Source organism: Neoarius graeffei, chromosome 2, assembly GCF_027579695.1.
Source record: "Neoarius graeffei isolate fNeoGra1 chromosome 2, fNeoGra1.pri, whole genome shotgun sequence".
NCBI classification, from domain to species: Eukaryota; Metazoa; Chordata; class Actinopteri; order Siluriformes; family Ariidae; genus Neoarius; species Neoarius graeffei.
In genome coordinates, this window is record NC_083570.1 from 124,981,112 (window position 1) to 125,001,544 (window position 20,433).

The window sequence follows — 20,433 nt, forward strand, 5'->3', positions numbered from 1 at the left end:
GAAGATGAGTCACCCTATTGGCAGACTCAAGCAAATGGAGCCGGGTTCGGAGGAGGTGTGGATGTCGGGCCTGCCTGACAAATACGCCTACAGGCCTGTCGAGCCGGAGTTCGAGCACATGTGCATGGCCGAGTTTGCGTCGGAGTACAGGGTGCTGTACGGGCAGCAAACTGAAAGTAGAAGCGGCATCCCCCTCTTACACGACATGGGCTTTGTTCAGAAGAGGACTGGGAAACCAGCAATTATTAGATTTCCTCGCTTCTCAGAGCAGAAAACACCTGAGAAGTTCTATAGAAGACTGCTCAAGCTTTATCTCCCACACAGATCCGATGACGACCTGAGAGATGAAGCACACCCGACCTACGAGCAGTTTTATAAGTGTGGCCAAAAGTATGGCGTGCGTGTCCGAGCCATCGTAGACCGCAACAAACAACGCTATGAAGGTCAAGGTCGGAAGCTTGACGAAGCGTTGGAACAGTATCGGGTGCACGGCCCTATAGTTAATGAATTGGACTGTTATGCGCCTGAAGTAGAGGCAGACCGGTTAGAGTGTCTTGCAGAGCGAGAACCTGACGATGAGCGTGAAGACCAAGAAGAAGTTCCTGAATACGAAGTCAAGAAAGACGGGAGGAGCTCCATGCCTAGGATAGAAGCGCCGCAGTTGAGTCCAGACTTTGTGAGAAAAATGTATCAAAGTCTGAACGAAACGCAGGCTTCTATCTTCTACAGCATACGTCAGTGGTGCTTTGAACTTGTGTGGGGTCGTGACGTCGATCCGTTTTATTACTTTTTGACCGGGGGAGCTGGCTGTGGTAAATCGCACGTAATCAAGTGCGTTCACCAGGAGGCAACGAGGATTCTGCGTGAGCTCCCCAGATTCCGGGACCATGCAGACATGTCCCAGCCTGCGGTGCTGCTGACCGCCTTCACTGGCACAGCAGCCTTCAACATCGCTGGCGTAACGTTGCACTCCGTCCTCAAACTGCCAAGATCCTTGAAGCCACCGTATCAAGGTCTTGGAAACGCCCTTGATGAGGTCAGAGCGGCGCTGTCCAACGCGGAGATTCTCATCATTGACGAGATCTCCATGGTTTCCAAAGAGCTGTTTGCCTACGTCAACTGGCGTTTTCAACAGATCCGAGGAAACAAGAAGCCGTTCGGAGGAATTTCTGTCCTTGCTGTAGGTGACTTTTATCAGTTGCCGCCTCCCGGTAGAGCCAAGCCGCTGTGTGTGTACGAGGAGACGGAGTTTGATCTCTGGAAGGATCACTTCAAAATGGTCGTCCTTACAGAGATCATGCGACAGAAGGACGATCGGGCTTTTGCTGAGCTCTTGAACCGCCTGAGAGTGAAGCAAAAGCGCGATCCTTTGAGCGACGAAGATAGACGGTTGCTCACACAGGCAGTGGCCGACATCAAGGATTGTCCAGTAGATAGGCTGCATATATACGCCACCAACAAAGAAGTTGACCGTCACAACTCCGCCACTGTAGCCTCCCTCCACGAGGATGCCATCGACATCGCAGCTCAGGATTACCGTAAAATGCCTACGACCGGCTGCATGACGATGGTGTTCGCCGTTAAAGGTAACCAGCGAGACTTGCCTGACAACATAATGGCTGCTCAAGGAGTACGCGTTATGTTGACCAGGAATCTCGACGTGGAGGACGGAATTGTTAACGGAACATTCGGAACCATCTCGCACATTGTGATGACGGAGCGCGAGCCAAAATATGTAAAGTTGATTGGACTCCAGCTGGACAATCCCACAGCAGGACAGAGATTCCGCAAAAAGATCTTGGGTCCCTCAGACAATCTGGCCTATATTGAAAGGTCTGAGGAGAACCTGAGCAGCAAAAAAGGCGTTGTTCGTCGCCAGTTCCCCATGAAGTTGGCTTTTGCCTGTACGGCCCACAAAGTACAAGGCATGACGATGGCGTCGGCGGTTGTGTGCCTGAAACGCGTCTTCGAACCGGGCATGGCTTATGTAGCTCTAAGCCGCACAACTTCGCTGGGAGGTCTGACCGTCTGTGACTTCGACGAGAAGAAGATCTACGCCGACCCCGAGATCAAGATGGCTATGGAAAGTATGCCTCGAGCGTCTTTCCAGAGCTGTAGACCGTTGTTGAGTTTTCTTCAATCCGTGCAACAAACTCCAAAGGTTTTGACAATTGTCCACCACAACACGCAGGGTCTGCCATGTCACATGGTGGACCTGAGAGCGCATCACGAGCTCCAACGAGCGGATGTGCTTTGCCTTACAGAGACACATTTGTCGGGGTCTTCTGTAGCTGAAATTTTTCAATTGGAGGGGTATGCCATGTTCCCACGTAGCAGACAGCTGTCTTACAACAGCTGTGTGGACATGGCTAAAAAAGATGGAGGTGGAGTTGCAGTGTACTGCAGAGACTATGTGCAAGCAGAGCCTCGCAGGTACATGCAACAGGTCACGGATTTGGAGTTTGTTGTTGTTAAAATCAAGGCTCCGGTCAAAGTACTATTGGCGACGGTTTACAAACCGCCAAATTTTCAATTAGGAATCTTTCTCCAAAATTTGAAAAACCTCTTGGACTCATTGGCCATTTTAAATCACCAGCCCATTGTTGTTTGTGGCGATTTTAATGAGGATCTTCTTTCGAAAGGAAAAAAAAGCATCAAAGACTTATTTCAGTCCAGAGGTTACACTCAATTAATTAAAGAGTCCACCACCGAGAAGAACACACTGATTGACCACATTTATATTTCACATCCTGATAAGTGTCTTCAATCAGGTGTTCTCCAAACGTACTACAGTTACCACAGTCCGGTTTATTGTATTTTGACCGACTAAGCCTCTCTAGCCAACACATGATCCATAGAAAAGTTCGAGTTTCTGTATCCTGTAAGGTGTGTGTGTGTGTGTGTGTGTGTGTAATGCATATGTAGTTTCTAGGCACTCCTTGAGCCTGGTCAAGGAGTAGTTTATCGTCACTGTTATTGTACTCTCTCTGTAAAGTGTTAATTGACCTTAAATTTTTTTTTTGTAAAAAAAAAAAACCCTTCACATTGTTTCATTTTGTCATAACTTGTTTGCGTGGGCGTTTTTCTTAATTGTTTTTCATATACGTGTTTCAGGTCACTCATTCAGTTTGTTCAATGAGTGCTCAGCTTTTCAATTGTGTAGTTTTAAGTTATTGTTAAGACTAATCATTGTAGTGGCATGTGTTGGCTGGAAATGGTTGAGTCTTTTGTAAATGCAGTGTAATTGTATTTATTTATGTAATAAAGGGCTCCGCATTATCTTGTCATTTACTGAGCTGCTGAGAACGGCGGTCAATTTAAAATGTTATGGAATTGGCTTAGCTAATGTAATGTAATGTTATGTAATCTTGTATTGTAATGTTGCTTTATGTAAAATCAAGCTGAATGTCAACAAGGTCCATCACAAGGTAAGTATCTCTCTTCCTTTGAATTATTCACTCGCGTTTGAGTAATGTAACTAAATCCCCCTCCCTTTCTCTTCTTCAGGCTCTCTACTGTCCATGTTCAAAAGCAGGAGTATCTCACAGCAGAGTGAGGAGGAAATGAAGAGGACCACAGCTGATCTCGTGCCAGTGGGGACAGCAACCGATCACAAAAAAGCAAAGAAATATTTCATAACTTTTGAGCAATGTTTTAACACAATGCATTGAAACCTGTAACTTATGTCTTGTTGTTTTTTAATCTGGGAACATATGTAGGATGAAGACCTCCAGAAGACTATAGCAGCTCACTCTCCAGTGAAGACAGCAACCCAGCAGAAGAACGTAAGGGATATTTAGCATTGTATCTTCATTGATTTGTATATCAAACAACACTTTGAAAAGTGCACCTGACTAATGAATACTGTTTTAATGTTACAGGAAGAACAAGACTCAGGAAGAAGACCTCCAGAAGATCCCCCCCCCCCTTTTATCTTTAGTTTCCTGATTGGTTCGGTTGTCTTGTCTGCTTCTTAGATTAGTTCTCATTGTATTTAGTAGGGAGGATACACACCAGGTCCTAGGGCCTGTGATTAGTTGACCGGTAGTACCTAATCTGCTTTTTGTTGCTACAGTAATGCTTTTATGCCTGAGGACTACAGTTGACTTGTTAACTTGAGTGCAGTCCTAAAGTTTCCATCAATGAAACTGTCTTCATGTTAAACTGTTCATGTTGTTGTTGCCCAAATGAGGATGGGTTCCCTTTTGAGTCTGGTTCCTCTCGAGGTTTCTTCCTCATGTTGTTGTCTGAGGGAGTTTTTCCTTGCCACCGTCGCCACAGGCTTGCTCATTGGGGATAGATTAGTGACAAAATTAGCTCATGTTTTAAGTTGTTCAAATTCTGTAAAGCTGCTTTGCGACAATGTTTGTTAAAAGCGTTAGACTTATGTTGATTTTTGCTGACTCATCGGGTGTTTTTCAATGCCTTGGTTGTTTGCTTGTGTTTTATGGAAAAATAAACCAAATATCTGCTGCAAAATGTCTGTTTATGGTTGTTTTATTATTGCTTGCTAGGTATTAGCATGTTAGCTAGCTGTTAGCATCGTAGCCTCATAGTAAGTCACACATTCACACAGTACAGTACTCCTCCTGTGAAAGACAAAAAACCCACATGTATATTTGACCAGACAAATATTCAAATTTTAAATATTAACCAGTTAACTTATTGTTAAAAATAAATAAAAATCTCACCTGCTGCTGCGCCACGCTGGCCTGACCAGGAACCTGCGACTGGGAAAGTTCACATCACATATTTGATAGTCCTGGTAAGCTTTTATATTGGTAAAGTTGTTTATAGGACCATTTCTCAGTGTCTGTTTTTTTAATCAATAGTTTTTCAGTAATAACTTGATGTTTAACATCAATTTTGTAGCCTCATAGCAAGTCACACATTCACAGCTAGCTTGCATGAGTGACCAAATTGCTTCGCGCACTGCATCCTCTCACAATTTCCCCCGGGGAATTGTCCGGTCTAGTTAGGATGCAGTGCTGCAGCACAGCAACCTATGGGCTCCCCTAGGGGAGCCCATAGGTTGCAGTGCAAAGCACTGCAACTATTGTTCTTCTACGTGTTTCTTTTTATTATTATTTTTATTTTTATTATTCCTACGCAAATTTTGATTTCGAATAACTCAATAACCGTACGTCGCACACAGACAAACAATATATCAAAACGTGCGGCTCGATCGGACTCGCTATGCTATTACTTTTCTCTATAGATTGCGATTTTTTCGCGACGTAGTCGCGAAAAAATCGCCCAAAAAAACCCCATTCATTTCTATGGAATTAATTGAAAAAAAAGCACTTTTTCAACGTTTTTCAAACATCCGCTGCTCTGGCATGCTTTCACCTAGAGACGTGATTCAAACTCTAAAACGTAGGAAAACTTCTCCTCTGTGGATCTGGCATTAAACTTTTCTGCTAGGTTCTACACTTTCGGATCAGTCCCGGCTCAACCGCCATGTGGTTTCTGGGAGAAAATCCGGCTTTTGAATGGGTGTCTATTGCGTTACACACCAGTGAAGGTCATTATCTTAGAGTGTAGACAGTTTGAAAAAAAAGGTCAAACTTTCTCGCTTAAACTCTGTTTTCAGCCACAAATTTCACTCTACAGACATGATTTTCTCAAAAGTAGTAGGAAAACTTGTCCTGATTCACACAATGTGTCTACCTAAACGATAGGATTTACGGTTTTTGAATGACAAGCCTCAAAGTGAGGAGAGCACAGGTGAGCGGCCTCATTGACTCCCAGTATAAACGTTGCTGAAAAGTCACTCGTTTTTAACTCCCTGTAGCGTCCTCATTTTTAACAATACAAACAAAAAAATACATCATTTTATTCAGGAAACCCTTCTAGCGCTCACTGTGAAAGAATTTTGTGAATAGCTGCTTCCGTTGTCGAGTTATTTGTCATTGTTCGAGGCCTGTCCCTTAGCAAAATTCAGCAGACACCTGACAAACTCTTGTGTGTGTTTTTTAACCTGCTCAGGCCCTTTACCATGCCGACTGGCTTCAGTAAGCGAGCACAGAGGGGAGGGGCCGGCTGTCTCAAGCACACACATGAATCATGGCATTGTAGCTTCATAGCAGGTCACACAACCGTACGTCACACACAGACAAACAATATATCAAAACGTGCGGCTCGATCGGACTCGCTATGCTATTACTTTTCTCTATAGATTGCGATTTTTTCGCGACGTAGTCGCGAAAAAATCGCCCAAAAAAACCCCATTCATTTCGATGGAATTAATTGAAAAAAAAGCACTTTTCCAACGTTTTTCAAACATCCGCTGCTCTGGCATGCTTTCACCTAGAGGCATGATTCAAACTCTAAAACATAGGAAAACTTCTCCTCTGTGGATCTGGCATTCAACTTTTCTGCTAGGTTCTACACTTTCGGATCAGTCCCGGGTCAAACGCCATGTGGTTTCTGGGAAAAAATCCGGCTTTTGAATGGGTGTCTATTGCGTTACACACCAGTGGACCTCGTTAAGGTCAGAGTGGAGAGAGGTTCAAAAAAAAGGTCAAACTTTCTCGCTTAAACTGTGTTTTCATCCACAAATTTCACTCTACAGACATGATTTTCTCAAAAGTAGTAGGAAAACTTGTCCTGATTCACACAATGTGTCTACCTAAACGATAGGATTTACGGTTTTTGAATGACAAGCGTCAAACTGAGGACAGGGCAGCTGACAGGCTTCATTGAAACCCATTGTAAACTTGAGAGAAAAGTCACTCGTTTTTAAATCGCTCTAGTGTCGTTATTTTTAAGAGTACAAACAAAAAAATACATAATTTTATTCAGGAGACCCTTCTAGCGCTCACTGTGAAAGAATTTTGTGAACAGCTGCTTCCGTTGTCGAGTTATTTGTCATTGTTCGAGGTCTGGTCCGTAGTAAAACACAGCACAATATTCAAGACCTTGTGTGTCTTAGCTCATTGACACACATTATAAACGTGAGTGAAAAGTCACTCGTTTTTAAATCGGTCTAGTGTCGTTATTTTAAAGAGTACAAACAAAAAAATACATCATTTTATTCAGGAGACCCTTCTAGCGCTCAGTGTGAAAGAATTTTGTGAATAGCTGCTTCCGTTGTCGAGTTATTTGTCATTGTTCGAGGCCTGGTCCTTCATAAAAAAAACAGTAGAAAACTCCAGCCCTTGTGTGTCAGCCTCACCTTAGCCGCCCACTTTATTAGGAACACTTCTGTTCGTACATACAAACTACAAACACTCTTCTTAGAGTTTAGAGTTTATTTTATTTTTAAAAGGGACAGTGCACAAATTAAACATTATCCTTGTGTTAAGGACAGATGTCTGTCCCAGGTTATAGCAGTACATGCTAATTTCCGCCTGTAGTCACTTTGGTCATACTCTTGAATAGGTCTTCTTCATGATGGCTGCTGTCTCGAGCACACACACGATCATTGCATTGAAACATCATTGCGGGTCACACATTCACGGCCAGCGAACATGCGTGAGCGAATTGCTTCGCGCACTGCATCCTCTCACAATTTCCCCCGGGGAATTGTCCGGTCTAGTGTTATATTTGTTACTCTTCCTACGCAAATTTTGATTTCGAGTAACTCAATAACCGTACGTCGCACACAGACAAACAATATATCAAAACGTGCGGCTCGATCGGACTCGCTATGCTATTACTTTTCTCTGCAGAATACGATTTTTTCGCGACGTTGTCGCGAAAAAATCGTCTCAAAAAACCCCATTCATTTCTATGGAATTAATTGAAAAAAAAGCACTTTTTCAACGTTTTTCAAACATCCGCTGCTCTGGCATGCTTTCACCTAGAGACATGATTCAAACTCTAAAACGTAGGAAAACTTCTCCTCTGTGGATCTGGCATTAAACTTTTCTGCTAGGTTCTACACTTTCGGATCAGTCCCGGCTCAACCGCCATGTGGTTTCTGGGAGAAAATCCGGCTTTTGAATGGGTGTCTATTGCGTTACACACCAGTGAAGGTCATTATCTTAGAGTGTAGACAGTTTGAAAAAAAAGGTCAAACTTTCTCGCTTAAACTCTGTTTTCAGCCACAAATTTCACTCTACAGTCATGATTTTCTCAAAAGTAGTAGGAAAACTTGTCCTGATTCACACAATGTGTCTACCTAAACGATAGGATTTACGGTTTTTGAATGACAAGCCTCAAAGTGAGGAGAGCACAGGTGAGCGGCCTCATTGACTCCCAGTATAAACGTTGCTGAAAAGTCACTCGTTTTTAACTCCCTGTAGCGTCCTCATTTTTAACAATACAAACAAAAAAATACATCATTTTATTCAGGAGACCCTTCTAGCGCTCACTGTGAAAGAATTTTGTGAATAGCTGCTTCCGTTGTCGAGTTATTTGTCATTGTTCGAGGCCTGGTCCATAGCAATTTACAGCAGACACCTGACATAATCTTGTGTGTGTTTCTTAACTCTCCTGTTCAGGCCCATCACCATGCCAATTGGGGCCAGTGACGGGGCAGAGGGAAAAGCTGTCTCAAGAACACACACATCATGCTCAAAATTTCAAACTTAAACTGTTTTCAGCCACAAATTTCACACTACAGACATAATTTTCTCAAAAGTAGTAGTCACACTTGTCCCAAAAAAACCCCATTCATTTCTATGGAATTAATTGGAAAAAAAGCACTTTTTCAATGTTTTTCAAACGTCCGCTGCTCTGGCATGCTTTAACCTAGAGACGTGATTCAAACTCTAAAACGTAGGAAAACTTCTCCTCTGTGGATCTGGCATTCAACTTTTCTGCTAGGTTTCACACTTTCGGATCAGGCCCGGCTCAAACACGATGTGAGTTCTGGGAGAAAATCCGGCTTTTGAATGGGTGTCTATTGCGTTACACACCAGTGATGGTCGTTAATCTTAGAGTGTAGGCGGCTTCAAAAAAAAGCTCAAAATTTCTCACTTAAACTGTGTTTTCAGCCACAAATTTCACTCTACAGACATGATTTTCTCAAAAGTAGTAGGAAAACTTGTCCTGATTCACACAATGTGTCTACCTAAATGGTAGGATTTACGGTTTTTGAATGACAAGCGTCAAACTGAGGACAGTGCAGCTGACAGGCTTCATTGACATCCATTATAAACGTGATAGAAAAGTCACTCGTTTTTAAATCGCTCTAGTGTCGTTATTTTAAAGAGTACAAACAAAAAAATACATCATTTTATTCAGGAGACCCTTATAGCGCTCAGTGTGAAAGAATTTTGTGAATAGCTGCTTCCGTTGTCGAGTTATTTGTCATTGTTCGAGGCCTGGTCCTTCATAAAAAAAACAGTAGAAAACTCCAGCCCTTGTGTGTCTTAGCCTCACCTTAGCCGCCCACTTTATTAGGAACACTTCTGTTCGTACATACAAACTACAAACACACTTCTTAGAGTTCAGAGTTTATTTTATTTTTAAAAGGGACAATGCACAAATTAAACATTATCCTTGTGGTAAGGACAGATGTCTGTCCCAGGTTATAGCAGTACATGCTAATTTCCGCCTGTAGTCACTTTGTTCATACTCTTGAAAAGCTCTTCTTCATGACGGCTGCTGTCTCAAGCACACACATGATCATTGCATTGAAACATCATTGCGGGTCACACATTCACGGCCAGCGAACATGCGTGACCGAATTGCTTCGCGCACTGCATCCTCTCACAATTTCCCCCGGGGAATTGTCCGGTCTAGTATTTACTTACTGTTGTCTTTGGTGATTGTGTCTGTTAATGTGCTTTCTTGTTCTTGTTGCTTTGTTTTTTTTTTATATGGGTTTGTTTGTTAATTAAGGGAAAATCAATAGAGATATTTGTCAAAAAAAAGTTATTACAGTGTAATTTATGTATTTTCTCATTAAGTTTTTCAACGTATCTGAGGTAAATGTTGACATTGTAGATAATTCTGTGCCATTTCCGTATTTGGTGTGTTAGCAGTTTGATGTTAAGTGTAATTACAGTGTAATTTAAGTATTTTCGTAATAATTTTTCAACACATCTGAGGTAAATGCTGACGTTCAGGATGACTCTGTCATTTCCACTGTCACTGTGTTAGCAGTTTGATGCTAAATGTTATTAGAGTGTAATTTAGGTATTTTCTTCATTTTTCAACATATCTGAGGTAAATGTTAACATTGTAGGTAATTCTGTGGCATTACCATTTTCGCTGTGTTAGCAGTTTGATGCTAAATGTTATTACAGTGTAATTAAAATGTTTTCCTGTTAATTTTTCAACACATCTGAGGTAAAAGTTGACGTTCTGGATGACTCTGTCATTTCCACTGTCACTGTGTTAGCAGTTTGATGCTAAATGTTATTACAATGTAATTTATGTATTTTCTCATTAATTTGTCAACGTATCTGAGGTAAATGTTAACATTGTAGGTAATTCTGTTGCATTCCCATGCTCGCTGTGTTAGCAGTTTGATGCTAAATGTTATTACAGTGTAATTTAGGTATTTTCCTGTTAATTTTTCAACACATCTGAGGTAAAAGTTGACGTTCCGGGTGACTCTGTCATTTCCACTGTCACTGTGTTAGCAGGTTGATGCTAAATGTCATTACAGTGTAATTTAAATATTTTCCTGTTAATTTTTCAACACATCTGAGGTAAAAGTTTACATTCTGGATGACTCTGTCATTTCCACTGTCGCTGTGTTAGCAGTTTGATGATACATAAATTACATTGTAAAGAAATTTATTTTCTTATTAATTTTTCAACGTATCTGAGGTAAATGTTGACATTGTGGGTAATTCTGTGGCATTCCCATGCTTGCTGTGTTAGCAGGTTGATGCTAAATGTTATTACAGTGAAATTTAGGTATTTTCTCATTAATTTTTCAAAGTATCTGAGGTAAATGTTGACATTGTAGATAATTCTGTGCCATTTCCGTGTTTGGTGTGTTAGCAGTTTGATGTTAAGTGCAAATACAGTGTAATTTAATTATTTTCAAAATAATTTTTCAACACATCTGAGGTAAATGCTGACGTTCTGGATGACTCTATGTCATTTCCACTGTCACTGTGTTAGCAGTTTGATGCTAAATGTTATTACAGTGTAATTTGAATGTTTTCCTGTTAATTTTTCAACACATCTGAGGTAAAAGTTGACGTTCTGGATGACTCTATGTCATTTCCACTGTCACTGTGTTAGCAGTTAGATGCTAAATGTTATTACAGTATAATTTATGTATTTTCTCATTAATTTTTCAACGTATCTGAGGTAAATGTTGACATTGTAGATAATTTTGTGCCATTTCTGTGTTTGCAGTTTGATGTTAAGTGCAATTACAGTGTAATTTAAGTATTTTCATAATAATTTTTCAACACATCTGCGGTAAATGTTGACGTTCCGGATGACTCTATGTAATTTCCACTGTCACTATGTTAGCAGTGTGATGCTAAATGTTATTACAGTGTAATTTAGGTATTTTCCTGTTAATTTTTCAACACATCTGAGGTAAAAGTTGACGTTCTGGATGACTCTGTCATTTCCACTGTCACTGTGTTAGCTGGTTGATGCTAAATGTTATTACAGTGTAATTTAGGTATTTTCTCATTAATTTTTCAACATATCTGTGGTAAATGTTAACATTGTAGGTAATTCTGTGGCATTCCCATGCTCGCTGTTTTAGTAGTTTGACGCTAAATGTTATTACAGTGTAATTTAGGTATTTTCTTATTCATTTTTCAACACATCTGAGGTAAATGTTGACGTTCTGGATGACTCTATGTCATTTCCACTGTCACTGTGTTAGGAGTTTGATGCTAAATGTTATTACAGTGTAATTGAAATATTTTCCTGTTAATTTTTCAACACATCTGAGGTAAATGTTGACGTTCTGGATGACTCTGTCATTTCCACTGTCGCTGTGTTAGCAGTTTGATGCTAAATGTTATTACAGTGTAATTTAGGTATTTTCTCATTTATTTTTCAATGTATCTGAGGTAAATGTTGACATTGTAAATAATTCTGTGCTATTTCCGTGTTTGCTGTGTTAGCAGTTTGATGCTAAATGTTATTACAGTGTAATTTAGGTATTTTCCTGTTAATTTTTCAACACATCTGAGGTATAAGTTGACCTTCTGGATGACTCTGTCATTTCCACTGTCGCTGTGTCAGCAGTTTGATGCTAAATGTTATTACAGTGTAATTTAGGTATTTTCTCATTAATTTTTCAACACATATGAGGTAAATGTTGACCTTCTGGATGACTCTATGTCATTTCCACTGTCACTGTGTTAGGAGTTTGATGCTAAATGTTATTACAGTGTAATTGAAATATTTTCCTGTTAATTTTTCAACACATCTGAGGTAAAAGTTGACGTTCTGGATGACTCGGTCATTTCCACTATCACTGTGTTAGCAGTTTGATGCTAAATGTTATTACAGTGTAATTTATGTATTTTGTCATTAATTTTTCAACATATCTGAGGTAAATGTTGACATTGTAGATAATTCTGTGCTATTTCCGTGTTTGCGGTGTTAGCAGTTTGATGCTAAATGTTACTACAGTGTAATTTAGGTATTTTCCTGTTAATTTTTCAACACATCTGAGGTAAAAGTTGACGTTCTGGATGACTGTCATTTCCACTATCACTGTGTTAGCAGGTTGATGCTAAATGTTATTACAGTGTAATTTATGTATTTTGTCATTAATTTTTCAACTTATCTGAGGTAAATGTTGACATTGCAGATAATTCTGTGCTATTTGTGTATTTGCTATGTTAGCAGGTTGATGCTAAATGTTATTACAGTGTAATTTAGGTATTTTCTCATTAATTTTTCAACATATCTGTGGTAAAAGTTGACGTTCTGGATGACTCTATGTTATTACCACTGTCACTGTGTTAGCAGTTTGATGCTAAATGTTATTACAGTGTAATTTAAATATTTTCCTGTTAATTTTTCAACACATCTGAGGTAAATGTTGACATTCTGGATGACTCTGTCATTTCCACTGTCGCTGTGTTAGCAGTTTGATGCTAAATGTTATTACAGTGTAATTTAGGTATTTTCTCATTTATTTTTCAACTTATCTGAGGTAAATGTTGACATTGTAGATAATTCTGTGCTATTTCCGTGTTTGCTATGTTAGCAGGTTGATGCTAAATGTTATTACAGTGTAATTTAGGTATTTTCTCATTAATTTTTCAACATATCTGTGGTAAATGTTAACATTGTAGGTAATTCTGTGGCATTTCCATGCTCGCTGTTTTAGTAGTTTGATGCTAAATGTTATTACAGTGTAATTTAGGTATTTTCTTATTAATTTTTCAACACCTCTGAGGTAAAAGTTGATGTTCTGGATGACTCTATGTTATTTCCACTGTCACTGTGTTAGGAGTTTGATGCTAAATGTTATTACAGTGTAATTTAAATATTTTCCTGTTAAATTTTCATCACATCTGAGGTAAATGTTGACGTTCTGGATGACTCTGTCATTCCACTGTCGCTGTGTTAGCAGTTTGATGCTAAATGTTATTACAGTGTAATTTAAATATTTTCCTGTTAATTTTTCATCACATCTGAGGTAAATGTTGACGTTCTGGATGACTCTGTCATTTCCACTGTCGCTGTGTTAGCAGTTTGATGCTAAATGTTATTACAGTGTAATTTATGTATTTTCTCATTAATTTTTCAACATATCTCAGGTAAATCTTGACATTGTAGATAATTCTGTGCTATTTCCGTGTTTGCTGTGTTAGCAGTTTGATGCTAAATGTTATTACAGTGTAATTTAGGTATTTTCTCATTAATTTTTCAACATATCTGAGGTAAATGTTGACGTTCTGGATGACTCTATGTCATTTCCACTGTCACTGTGTTAGGAGTTTGATGCTAAATGTTATTACAGTGTAATTTAAATATTTTCCTGTTAAATTTTCATCACATCTGAGGTAAATGTTGACGTTCTGGATGACTCTGTCATTCCACTGTCGCTGTGTTAGCAGTTTGATGCTAAATGTTATTACAGTGTAATTTAAATATTTTCCTGTTAATTTTTCATCACATCTGAGGTAAATGTTGACGTTCTGGATGACTCTGTCATTTCCACTGTCGCTGTGTTAGCAGTTTGATGCTAAATGTTATTACAGTGTAATTTATGTATTTTCTCATTAATTTTTCAACATATCTCAGGTAAATCTTGACATTGTAGATAATTCTGTGCTATTTCCGTGTTTGCTGTGTTAGCAGTTTGATGCTAAATGTTATTACAGTGTAATTTAGGTATTTTCTCATTAATTTTTCAACGTATCTGAGGTAAATGTTGACGTTCTGGATGACTCTATGTCATTTCCACTGTCACTGTGTTAGGAGTTTGATGCTAAATGTTATTACAGTGTAATTTAGGTATTTTCTCATTAATTTTTCAAGATATCTGAGGTAAATGTTGACGTTCTGGATGTCTCTGTCATTTCCACTATCACTGTGTTAGCAGGTTGATGCTAAATGTTATTACAGTGTAATTTATGTATTTTGTCATTAATTTTTCAACTTATCTGAGGTAAATGTTGACATTCTAGATAATTCTGTGCTATTTCCGTGTTTGCTATTTTAGCAGGTTGATGCTAAATGTTATTACAGTGTAATTTAGGTATTTTCTCATTAATTTTTCAACATATCTGTGGTAAATGTTAACATTGTAGGTAATTCTGTGGCATTTCCATGCTCGCTGATTTAGTAGTTTGATGCTAAATGTTATTACAGTGTAATTTAGGTATTTTCTTATTCTTTTTTCAACACCTCTGAGGTAAAAGTTGATGTTCTGGATGACTCTATGTTATTTCCACTGTCACTGTGTTAGCAGTTTGATGCTAAATGTTATTACAGTGTAATTTAAATATTTTCCTGTTAATTTTTCAACACATCTGAGGTAAATGTTGACGTTCTGGATGACTCTGTCCTTTCCACTGTCGCTGTGTTAGCAGTTTGATGCTAAATGTTATTACAGTGTAATTTAAATATTTTCCTGTTAATTTTTCAACACATCTGAGGTAAAAGTTGATGTTCTGGATGACTCTGTCATTTCCACTATCACTGTGTTAGCAGGTTGATGCTAAATGTTATTACAGTGTAATTTATTTATTTTGTCATTAATTTTTCAACTTATCTGAGGTAAATGTTGACATTGTAGATAATTCTGTGCTATTTCTGTGTTGTGTTAGCAGTTTGATGTTAAGTGCAATTACAGTGTAATTGAAGTATTTTCGTAATAATTTTTCAACACATCTGCGGTAAATGTTGACGTTCTGGATGACTGTCATTTCCACTGTCGCTGTATTAGCAGTTTGATGATACATAAATTACATTGTAATAACATTTATTTTCTCATTAATTTTTCAACGTATCTGAGGTAAATGTTGACATTGTGGGTAATTCTGTGGCATTCCCATGCTCGATGTGTTAGCAGTTTGATGCTAAATGTTATTACAGTGTAATTTATGTATTTTGTCATTAATTTTTCAACTTATCTGAGGTAAATGTTGACATTGTAGATAATTCTGTGCTATTTCCGTGTTTGCTATGTTAGCAGGTTGATGCTAAATGTTATTACAGTGTAATTTAGGTATTTTCTCATTAATTTTTCAACATATCTGTGGTAAATGTTAACATTGTAGGTAATTCTGTGGCATTTCCATGCTCGCTGATTTAGTCGTTTGATGCTAAATGTTATTACAGTGTAATTTAGGTATTTTCTTATTCATTTTTCAACACCTCTGAGGTAAAAGTTGATGTTCTGGATGACTCTATGGTATTTCCACTGTCACTGTGTTAGCAGTTTGATGCTAAATGTTATTACAGTGTAAGTTAGGTATTTTCTCATTAATTTTTCAACGTATCTGAGGTAAATGTTGACGTTCTGGATGACGCTATGTCATTTCCACTGTCACTGTGTTAGCAGTTTGATGCTAAATGTTATTACAGTGTAATTTAAATATTTTCCTGTTAATTTTTCATCACATCTGAGGTAAAAGTTGATGTTCTGGATGACTCTATGGTATTTCCACTGTCACTGTGTTAGCAGTTTGATGCTAAATGTTATTACAGTGTAATTTAGGTATTTTCTTATTCATTTTTCAACACATCTGAGGTAAAAGTTGACGTTCTGGATGACTCTGTCATTTCCACTGTCACTGTGTTAGCAGGTTGATGCTAAATGTTATTACAGTGTTATTTATGTATTTTGTCATTAATTTTTCAACTTATCTGAGGTAAATGTTGACATTGTAGATAATTCTGTGCAATTTCAGTATTTGCTATGTTAGCAGGTTGATGCTAAATGTTATTACAGTGTAATTTATGTATTTTCTCATTAATTTTTCAATGTATCTGAGGTAAATGTTAACATTGTAGGTAATTCTGTGGCATTCCCATGCTCGCTGTGTTAGCAGTTTGATGCTAAATGTTATTACAGTGTAATTTAAATATTTTCCTGTTAATTTTTCAACACATCTGAGGTAAAAGTTGACGTTCTGGATGACTCTGTCATTTCCACTATCACTGTGTTAGCAGTTTGATGCTAAATGTTATTACAGTGTAATTTAAATATTTTCCTGTTAATTTTTCAACACATCTGAGGTAAATGTTGACGTTCTGGATGACTCTGTCCTTTCCACTGTCGCTGTGTTAGCAGTTTGATGCTAAATGTTATTACAGTGTAATTTAAATATTTTCCTGTTAATTTTTCAACACATCTGAGGTAAAAGTTGATGTTCTGGATGACTCTGTCATTTCCACTATCACTGTGTTAGCAGGTTGATGCTAAATGTTATTACAGTGTAATTTATGTATTTTGTCATTAATTTTTCAACTTATCTGAGGTAAATGTTGACATTGTAGATAATTCTGTGCTATTTCTGTGTTTGTTGTGTTAGCAGTTTGATGTTAAGTGCAATTACAGTGTAATTTAAGTATTTTCGTAATAATTTTTCAACACATCTGCGGTAAATGTTGACGTTCTGGATGACTGTCATTTCCACTGTCGCTGTATTAGCAGTTTGATGATACATAAATTACATTGTAATAACATTTATTTTCTCATTAATTTTTCAACGTATCTGAGGTAAATGTTGACATTGTGGGTAATTCTGTGGCATTCCCATGCTCGCTGTGTTAGCAGTTTGATGCTAAATGTTATTACAGTGTAATTTATGTATTTTGTCATTAATTTTTCAACTTATCTGAGGTAAATGTTGACATTGTAGATAATTCTGTGCTATTTCCGTGTTTGCTGTGTTAGCAGTTTGATGCTAAATGTTACTACAGTATAATTTAGGTATTTTCCTGTTAATTTTTCAACACATCTGACGTAAAAGTTGACGTTCTGGATGACTCTGTCATTTCCACTATAACTGTGTTAGCAGGTTGATGCTAAATGTTATTACAGTGTAATTTATGTATTTTGTCATTAATTTTTCAACTTATCTGAGGTAAATGTTGACATTGTAGATAATTCTGTGCTATTTCCGTGTTTGCTATGTTAGCAGGTTGATGCTAAATGTTATTACAGTGTAATTTAGGTATTTTCTCATTAATTTTTCAACATATCTGTGGTAAATGTTAACATTGTAGGTAATTCTGTGGCATTTCCATGCTCGCTGATTTAGTCGTTTGATGCTAAATGTTATTACAGTGTAATTTAGGTATTTTCTTATTCATTTTTCAACACCTCTGAGGTAAAAGTTGATGTTCTGGATGACTCTATGTTATTTCCACTGTCACTGTGTTAGCAGTTTGATGCTAAATGTTATTACAGTGTAATTTAGGTATTTTCTCATTAATTTTTCAACGTTTCTGAGGTAAATGTTGACGTTCTGGATGACGCTATGTCATTTCCACTGTCACTGTGTTAGCAGTTTGATGCTAAATGTTATTACAGTGTAATTTAAATATTTTCCTGTTAATTTTTCATCACATCTGAGGTAAATGTTGACGTTCTGGATGACTCTGTCATTTCCACTGTCGCTGTGTTAGCAGTTTGATGCTAAATGTTATTACAGTGTAATTTAGGTATTTTCTCATTAATTTTTCAATGTATCTGAGGTAAATGTTGACATTGTAGATAATTCTTTGCCATTTCCATGTTTGTTGTGTTAGCAGTTTGATGCTAAATGTTATTACAGTGTAATTTAAATATTTTCCTGTTAATTTTTCAACACATCTGAGGTAAAAGTTGACCTTCTGGATGACTCTGTCATTTCCACTGTCACTGTGTTAGCAGTTTGATGCTAAATGTTATTACAGTGTAATTTAGGTATTTTCTCATTAATTTTTCAACACATATGAGGTAAATGTTGACCTTCTGGATGACTCTATGTCATTTCCACTGTCACTGTGTTAGGAGTTTGATGCTAAATGTTATTACAGTGTAATTTAGGTATTTTCTTATTCATTTTTCAACACATCTGAGGTAAAAGTTGACGTTCTGGATGACTCTGTCATTTCCACTGTCACTGTGTTAGCAGGTTGATGCTAAATGTTATTACAGTGTAATTTATGTATTGTCATTAATTTTTCAACTTATCTGAGGTAAATGTTGACATTGTAGATAATTCTGTGCAATTTCTGTATTTGCTATGTTAGCAGGTTGATGCTAAATGTTATTACAGTGTAATTTAGGTATTTTCTCATTAATTTTTCAATGTATCTGAGGTAAATGTTAACATTGTAGGTAATTCTGTTACATTCCCATGCTCGCTGTGTTAGCAGTTTGATGCTAAATGTTATTACAGTGTAATTTAAATATTTTCCTGTTAATTTTTCAACACATCTGAGGTAAAAGTTGACGTTCTGGATGACTCTGTCATTTCCACTATCACTGTGTTAGCAGTTTGATGCTAAATGTTATTACAGTGTAATTTAAATATTTTCCTGTTAATTTTTCAACACATCTGAGGTAAATGTTGACGTTCTGGATGACTCTGTCCTTTCCACTGTCGCTGTGTTAGCAGTTTGATGCTAAATGTTATTACAGTGTAATTTAAATATTTTCCTGTTAATTTTTCAACACATCTGAGGTAAAAGTTGACGTTCTGGATGACTCTGTCATTTCCACTATCACTGTGTTAGCAGGTTGATGCTAAATGTTATTACAGTGTAATTTAGGTATTTTCTAATTCATTTTTCAACACCTCTGAGGTAAAAGTTGATGTTCTGGATGACGCTATGTCATTTCCACTGTCACTGTGTTAGCAGTTTGATGCTAAATGTTATTACAGTGTAATTTAGGTATTTTCTTATTCATTTTTCAACACCTCTGAGGTAAAAGTTGATGTTCTGGATGACGCTATGTCATTTCCACTGTCACTGTGTTAGCAGTTTGATGCTAAATGTTATTACAGTGTAATTTAGGTATTTTCTCATTAATTTTTCAACGTATCTGAGGTACATGTTGACGTTCTGGATGACTCTGTCATTTCCACTGTCGCTGTGTTAGCAGTTTGATGCTAAATGTTATTACAGTGTAATTTATGTATTTTCTCATTAATTTTTCAACGTATCTCAGGTAAATGTTGACATTGTAGATCATTCTGTGCTATTTCCGTGTTTGCTGTGTTAGCAGTTTGATGCTAAATGTTACTACAGTGTAATTTAGGTATTTTCCTGTTAATTTTTCAACACATCTGAGATAAAAGTTGACGTTCTGGATGACTCTGTCATTTCCACTATCACTGTGTTAGCAGGTTGATGCTAAATGTTATTACAGTGTAATTTATGTATTTTGTCATTAATTTTTCGACTTATCTGAGGTAAATGTTGACATTGTAGATATTTCTGTGCTATTTCTGTATTTGCTATGTTAGCAGGTTGATGCTAAATGTTATTACAGTGTAATTTAGGTATTTTCTCATTAATTTTTCAACATATCTGTGGTAAAAGTTGACGTTCTGGATGACTCTATGTTATTTCCACTGTCACTGTGTTAGCAGTTTGATGCTAAATGTTATTACAGTGTAATTTAAATATTTTCCTGTTAATTTTTCAACACATCTGAGGTAAATGTTGACATTCTGGATGACTCTGTCATTTCCACTGTCGCTGTGTTAGCAGTTTGATGCTAAATGTTATTACAGTGTAATTTAGGTATTTTCTCATTTGTTTTTCAATGTATCTGAGGTAAATGATGGCATTGTAGATAATTCTGTGCCATTTCCGTGTTTGTTGTGTTAGCAGTTTGATGTTAAGTGCAATTACATTGTAATTTAAGTATTTTCGTAATAATTTTTCAACACCTCTGAGGTAAAAGTTGACATTCTGGATGACTCTATGTTATTTCCACTGTCACTGTGTTAGCAGTTTGATGCTAAATGTTATTACAGTGTAATTTAGGTATTTTCTCATTAATTTTTCAACACATATGAGGTAAATGTTGACCTTCTGGATGACTCTATGTCATTTCCACTGTCACTGTGTTAGGAGTTTGATGCTAAA

General features: G+C 37.3%; 1 long non-coding RNA gene across 1 annotated transcript; it reads left to right on the forward strand.

Moving 5' to 3' along the window:
* Nucleotides 1–3,337: 3,337 nt before the first annotated feature.
* LOC132882257 (uncharacterized) lies at nucleotides 3,338–4,479 on the forward strand. The gene is made up of 3 exons (XR_009654150.1): nucleotides 3,338–3,593; nucleotides 3,720–3,785; nucleotides 3,882–4,479. It is a non-coding gene; the product is annotated as an uncharacterized LOC132882257 (long non-coding RNA).
* The last annotated feature ends 15,954 nt before the right edge of the window (nucleotides 4,480–20,433 follow it).